Source organism: the organism of the source record quoted next, unplaced genomic scaffold (assembly GCF_019419815.1).
Source record: "Pyrus x bretschneideri cultivar Hongxiangsu unplaced genomic scaffold, Pyrus_bretschneideri_v1 Contig283, whole genome shotgun sequence".
In the NCBI taxonomy this organism is placed as follows: Eukaryota; Viridiplantae; Streptophyta; class Magnoliopsida; order Rosales; family Rosaceae; genus Pyrus; species Pyrus x bretschneideri.
This window is the reverse complement of record NW_025999594.1, coordinates 78,321-85,305: the sequence shown is the minus strand read 5'-3', so window position 1 is coordinate 85,305 and position 6,985 is coordinate 78,321. Positions and strand designations below refer to the sequence as shown.

General features: G+C 39.6%; 1 non-coding gene across 1 annotated transcript; it reads left to right on the top strand.

The window, feature by feature from the left end:
- The first annotated feature begins 394 nt into the window (after window positions 1-394).
- TRNAT-UGU lies at window positions 395-466 on the top strand. Its single transcript has one exon. It is a non-coding gene; the product is annotated as a tRNA-Thr (tRNA).
- The last annotated feature ends 6,519 nt before the right edge of the window (window positions 467-6,985 follow it).

Below are 6,985 nucleotides of genomic sequence, written 5' to 3'. Positions count from 1 at the left end.
CGAGGTATGAAGGTGCACTATGAGCAATTGAAGTTTCGCCACTGATTTCTAAAATCACCTAAAATGTGTAGGGTAGAAAATGCAGTTAGCCTTTTTTATTGTGTAAATAGATAATTCAGCTACTTAATACTACAGTCTAATGATATTTCTGTTCACTTGTAAGTGAGAGATTTTTTGTTCGATTCTCACCAAAGACGAATTTGAACCACATTATTACTGTCCATTGTGAGGATAAGCATATCTCTTCTCTCTTAGTGTAGACAATATTGTTTGGTATAAAAAAAATAGTAATTTACCACAAAAAATATCATACATACTCCGTTAATAAGTGTCAAATTAATACTTAGTTAATATACCAATATAAAATCTGACATTGTGTTATTTATAATCATCAGCCCTTATAGCTCAGTGGTAGAGCGTCAGTCTTGTAAACTGAAGGTCCGCAGTTCGATCCTGCGTGAGGGCACTTTTTTAAACTACCCCTTCGCGCGAATTTCAAATCACGTTTTCCTTTTTGTCCAAACCTTTTAACTCTTAAGATTTAATTTGTAATTTTGACACAAAAAAAAATTGAATTTGTAATTTAACATAACGTTAAATGTTAAAACAATTCAAAAGCTCCATGATAATCATTTAAATTGCTTGCAGAAGTTGTAGGGCTGCTCTTCAACACAGAAATCCAGTTTCTAGATGACCAAAGAGCAGTAGCAATGACAAACATGAGCAAACAGAAAATTGCTAGTCTATAACTAAAAGATATAAATAAATACATTGACTTGATATTAGCTCATACATTAACTTGATATTAGCTCAATCAGTTAAGATCGTTACCTCTTTGTACCAAATTGTTAGAACTGGATAAACAAAAGAACTGATTGTCCAAAAATACAAAATGTCAGTCATAATAAAAATAGTCCAGAAAAGTGGCAGTCATCCTCCAATAAACTAAATGCAAACCTGCCAACATTAATCAAATCAAAGATTTTGATCATCTTATTACTTTCTGCTTGGCAAGTTCTAAAAATTGTGCTGCAAGAATAACTTTTCTTGAGGTGATGCAAGTCCAATCTCTTCTTCCAAGCTACTCAAACGATTACCACCACTCCCACTATTGCCTAAAGTTCTAGCTTCTGTTGTCTTCCCGTCAGCATCAGCAGCATCTGGGACTGTGGACTTCCTCCTTTGGGAAGAAGCAACACTTGGACATGTGATCCATTAAGGAGCTTGGAATTCATACCGTTGTGCATCTTCCGATTCTACCACATCATAGTCCACTGACCTGTTTTAAGATCTCTGGGATGACTTGTTGTGCATTCTGCTACTTCCCAATACCACCTCGGTTGCAAAATAGGTTGCTCGTTACACGGGCTACCGATCAACATCGCAAGAGCTCGTTCTACTGCTGTCGTCACTTTGTCCATTGTTGACGTCTCCTTCTGTGAAGAAATGCAGAGTTTGAGTTTCTTCTTGTTATTGATCGAATTAGGGTTACGATATTATATAGGGTCACCTATCAATTCGGATCCTACACTAAAGCCTATAAACAAGGCAGTCAAATACAAAACAAGTAAGTGAATAACTAATTAACTATTTACAATATTTACTTAATCAATCTAAGTTTCATTCCTTAACACTCCCCCTCAAGTTGGAGTGTATGTTAATGACACCCAACTTGCTGAGTAGTGTTCCAAACTATGTTGAACTCAATGGCTTGGTAAAGATGTCAGCCGGTTGATCAGATGTTCATATGTAGGCTGTACGAACCATTCCTCCTTTAATCTTCTCTCTTACCAGATGACAATCAATTTCTATATGTTTTGTCCGTTCATGAAACACCGGATTCGAAGCAATATACATGGCTGCTTGATTGTCACAAAACAATGTGACTGGTTGTGGATGACTCACATTCAAATCCTTTAAAATGTTCTTCAACCAAGTAATCTCACAACATGTAGTGGCCATGGAACGGTATTCGGCCTCTGCACTGGAGCAAGATACAGTGGTTTGTTTCTTTGTTTTCCAAGAAATCGGTGCTTGACCAAGCTGAATGCAGTAATCAGTTATTGACCTCCTTGTATCTTTGCATCTAGCCCAGTTAGCATCACAAAATGCCTTTAATTGTAATGATCCTGTGGAAGGTAGAAAAATACCTTGTCCCGGTGCACTTTTGATATATTTGAGAACCTTGTGTGCTTCTTCAAGATGTGGTTGTTGAGGCTTTTCCATGAATTGACTCAACATGTGGATGGCATAGGCTAGGTCCGGCCTCGTTATGGTCAAGTAGATTAATCTACCGACAAGCCTTCTGTATGGTGATGCATCAATCAGCAGCTTTCCTTCTGTCTCCGTGAGAGAAATGTTCTGTTATATGGGAAATCTTGAAGATTTGGCACCCAAAAACCCCGCATCATCTAATATATCCAACGCATACTTCTGTTGACACAAAGTTATGTCATGTTTGGACCGCGCAACCTCTATCCCCAAGAAATATTTAAGTTGGCCCAAGTCTTTCAATTTGAATTGTTGTGAGAGAAACCGCTTTGTATCTTCAATTTCTTGCAAATTATTTCCTGCCAGTATTACATCATCAACATAGACTAGCAAAGCGATGAAGTTACCTTGACGACTTCGGACGAATAGTGAGTAATCAAACCATGATTGGTGAAATCCGACAGCCTTGAGAGCATTGGAGAGTTTAAGAAACCATTGCCTCGAAGCTTGTTTTAAGCCATATAAGGATTTATGTAACTTGCATACACGAGTCTCCCCCTTTCGGCCGAAACCAGAAGGCAAGTGCATGTAAACTTCCTCGTCGAGGTCACCATGTAAAAAGGCATTGTTGACGTCAAGTTGGTGCAAGTGCCATCCATGGATAGTAGCCACACTAAGTAGGATATGAACAGTGGTCAATTTGGCAACAGGAGCAAATGTTTCTTGGTAATCAACACCTTCAATTTGACTATAGCCCTTCGCAACTAACCGTGCTTTGTACCGCTCGATAGTCCCATCAGGTTTCAGTTTGACCTTATACATCCATTTACAACCAATGGGTCGTTTATGGTGTGGCAAACGAACGAGGGACCAAGTGTTGTTGGCCTGAAGAGCCTTAATTTCGTGCTTCATGGCAGCACGCCAATTTGGATTTTGGACAGCCTGTAAAAATGTGGTAGGTTCTTGGATGGCTGTGACGTTAGTGAAAAAAGCTTTATGGGTTGGAGATATGCGGTGGTAAGATAAGTAGTGAGAGAAAGGGTGAGAGGTACCTGAGGACTTGACCACGTTCGTGGAAGAGGAAGGATCAGGTCTTGACTGGAGAGAAGTCTCGACATGAAAATCCTGCAAAAAGGGGGAAATTTTGGTGGGGTGTGTACCTCGACATGGTGCCGATAGTGCTGAAGGAAAATTTGTGAAAAACAAGTTCATTTGAGCAACATCAACAACATGCAATTAACAATTAAAAGGCGGAATCATGTTTATATGCACTCAAAAACAAAACTTAACCCATGAACTTCAAAGCCTAGTAGATAGGTGAACCAAGACTCAACTCAAAACAAAGTGAGTTGAGAAATCAATACCTTTGTAGATTCCTCTTTGCATAAGCAAAGGCTAATCACCCAAAGAGAGGGCCTTCATTCCTTGCATCTTAGATCCATGGATTTGGATGGATGAAAAGGTTTCTCCAAGTTCCCAAAATTGAGAACCTCTAAGTCTCTACACCAAGGCATATTGTAGAAGAAATGAGTGACCTAGAGGAAGTAAGATTGCTAGCTATTTTCCTCTAGGGTGGCCGGCCTCTTTGAGAGCAAAGAGAGGTTTGTGTTCTCATCTTTTCTCCTAAGAAAACCCTTAGGATCAAATGGCTATAAAGTTGTCTTTATACCACCTCACAATGGAGGGGCAAACTTGCAATTAAGCCAAGTTCACTACCCTCCTCTAAATGGCCGGCCTAAGGGGATTTATTGGGCTATTTGGGCCTTTGTGAATCATTATTCATTAAGTTGTCATACAACTTAAGTCAATGGACTTGACGTTCGAAGCCCATTGGGCCTTAAGGTCCAAAACTATCCCGAGGTCTTTAACGAACTTATTCGTTTGATTAATTAACATATTAATTAATCCTTGCCATAAATAATTAAACCATTTAATTATTCTTACTCATCTCCGTTGAATCTTCAATCTCTACCTTACACGGTGTACGATCCATTAGGTTCCTTTTAGCGAGGCAGTGGACGATTCAAACTCTTTCAAATCGATTGTGAATTGAAACTTACTTTCAATTCTCCCGTTAGTGATAATACACTTTTAGGGCTTCCACAAACCATGGTTGACGCCTAGCAGCATGTCATGGTTACCCAAGCTAATCAGAAGAGGTGGAGAACCTATTCAGTTTTAGGATTACAAATGCAATACGGTCTTTCTCTAATACAATACTCTTGACCACATTGTTTGGTTTGATAGTTTATTCATGTCTACTATCCAATGTGAGTCTTGTGCTTATATGATTACCTTGAATGTGATCTGGAACGCATTCCAACATCTCATTCATACTCTGGCCAGAGATTCTAAATCATATCATAGAGTATTCTCCCTCAAACAGTTTGAAGGTTAGAGATCCCTTGTTGCGCATTCACTTGCCTCCATGGCTAAGTGGCTTAACCCCGACGATGCCGTAGACACCCTGATAGAGTGACTTTGACATAATCAAAGATTAAGGACCTAACCACAAGACAACTGTGATGCCTCAGGTCAAAAGACTAATTTGCATTATCCCAACCATGAGTTCTCATGTGACATGAATATGAGAACTCCTCGGTGATCGTGTTCAGTGAACTCATTCTGTATTGAGCACCTACATGCTTGTCTTGGTGTCACTCACACCAATGACTCGAGACTAGTCACTCTCCCTGAGAGAAGACACAGCACGTACTGATTTTAACGGACTGTCAATGCCCAATTGGCAATCCTATGATCAGGAACGTTTAGGATGTGTCTACGAAAGAATGGTCTCATGAATCTAACTTTTTTAGATCGCATTCTCCCAATCACATATTCCTTGGACTTATCGTTTAAGCATATAACATTTATATGAGACGGCTCAAACAATAATGTTTGCCCTTAATATTAAACTAGATTAGTTTAACATGTGAAATGTCCATAAAGTATCATCATATGATTGGTTTTAGGGCACATTTCCAACAAGTGCAACAACCACGGGGCAGTCTGGGGTGGGGTTTGGAGGTGATGCGGCTGATGACTATGAGGTTGTGATGTTGTTGTCGAGAGAGTTAGATGAAGATGGCATATGATTTGAAGTTGAGGGGGTGGGAAGTGGTGTAGCGGTAGAAGGTAAATGGTGCATGGGAAGTGAGGTATCGGTGGAAGTTGGATGTTGCGTGGGAGCAAAGTGGGATTCGGTTGGACATGCATGGGATGGCAAGATAAGAGACATGTCAAAAGAGGAGGAGGGAGGTGCAACATCCATGTCAAAGTGTGATAGTGAAGAAGTGAGATTGGGCAAGGAACTAGGGGCAGCGGAAATATCTGAGGTGTGGTAGGGAAAATGGTCTTCAAAGAATGTTACATCCTGTGACATAAAAACCTTTTGAAGTGTGATATCAAACAGCCTATAACCCTTTTGACCATAAGGATGACCAAGAAAGATACAACGACATGCACGAGGGTCAAATTTTGAAGGTTTTTGTGCATGGGTGGACGCAAAACACAAACAGCCAAAAACACATAGGTGTGTGTAAGTTGGTTCCTTGTGAAACAATTTTTGATATGGTGTTTGCCCATGAAGGAGAGGTGTGGGTGTGTGATTGATGAGATAGGCCGAAGTAAGGATGGCATTCCCCTAAAACCGTTTAGGAAGATTGGCTTGAAATAGTAGGGCTCGAGCAACATTGAACAAGTGTCGATGCTTGCGTTCAGCAACACCATTTTGTTGTGGTGTGTTGACACAACTAGTTTGGTGAAGGATACCTTTGAGAGTATAAAATGTGTCAAGTTTGAACTCAGGACGATTGTCACTTCGAATCATTTTGACCTTAGTGTTGAATTGATTTTCTACCATGTGAATGAACTGAAGAAAGAGATGTTTGGTATCAAATTTGTGTTTCATCAAATAAACCATGTGCACTAGTATGATCATCTACAATGGTGAGAAAATATTTGGCACCTGAAATGGACGCAACTTGATAACCACCCCAAATATTAACATGTATTAATTCAAAACATGACTTAGTAGATATATAACTCAATGAAAATGAGGATCTTGTTTGTTTGGCCAATGGACAAATAAAACATTTATTTGAATCACAAGATTTATTGTGCAACAAGGGAAATAACATGGACACTTTGTGTGATGGATGCCCAAGGCGTTGGTGCCAAAATGTAGAAGATAGGGTTGTAACGGTGTTGCATGTTCCTTTCTTTGGTGGGTCGAGATAACAGAGTTCCTCCTGTTCAATTCCCGTCCCAATCATCTTCCCCGAGCGTAGGTCCTATATGACACAAAATTGATTTAGAAAAATGGTGATGTATAAAGAATCATAGGCTAGATTGCTAATGGATATTAAGTTTAATTTAAAAAATGGTACACATAAAACATTGTCAAGGATGAGATTGAGAGAGAAAACAACTTGTCCGACATTAGTGATCGTAGCAAGGGATCCATTTGGTAACTCGACAGTATGGTTTTCAACAAGTTTCAAGGATGTGAGGAAGTTAGGGCTATATACTATGTGGTCTGTTGCTCCACTATCCAAAATCCAAACTGTTTTCTGTCCATTACATATGAAAGAGAAGGCTTTACCTGAAAGTTCTTCATGGTTTGAGGAATTACCCACTTGATTGGCGAAGGAAGAGGACTTGCTCTTTTTCAATAGTTGTAGAATTTGCTTGCAATCTTCTTGGGAGAAAGGGAAGTTTGGCATCACATCCCTTTTGTCAGTCGTCGTGACTTGGTTGCCTTTAGAAGGGCAAC